The sequence below is a fragment of the Eurypyga helias genome, unplaced genomic scaffold (genome assembly GCF_000690775.1).
Source record: "Eurypyga helias isolate BGI_N326 unplaced genomic scaffold, ASM69077v1 scaffold24718, whole genome shotgun sequence".
In the NCBI taxonomy this organism is placed as follows: Eukaryota; Metazoa; Chordata; class Aves; order Eurypygiformes; family Eurypygidae; genus Eurypyga; species Eurypyga helias.
This window is the reverse complement of record NW_010266592.1, coordinates 1409-1829: the sequence shown is the minus strand read 5'-3', so window position 1 is coordinate 1829 and position 421 is coordinate 1409.

The window sequence follows — 421 nt, the reverse complement described above, 5'->3', positions numbered from 1 at the left end:
GCCAACACGGGAGGGTGGGTGACTCCTCTGAGGAAGTGGTGAAATAATAGCTTTTGGAGTTGAATTCAACTTGACTTGAAGCAGAAGTTTGAATTTTAAGTTAAATGTACATCAGAGAGTCTTGCTATCTTTGCCCTAGAAAGAAGACCAAACCCTGCTTAACTCTAGGAACTGGGGAACTGAATAGCTGCTTGGAATTAAAAACCAGTGTTGCATTTGTTTGCTGGGAAGAGGAAAAACAGTCACCTTAAAAGAGTGATGTGTTTTAGTTTGTTGTTGGTTTGGCTGGGTTTTTTTTTAAGTATGGCAATGTTTGTACCTAGAGCTGCACTGATGGGGATGAATTCCCAAGCCTGGGAAAGTCTAATTGCATTTTGTGACTGGTTTAATACGTGATGGACCGATCCCACCTAGTATCTCA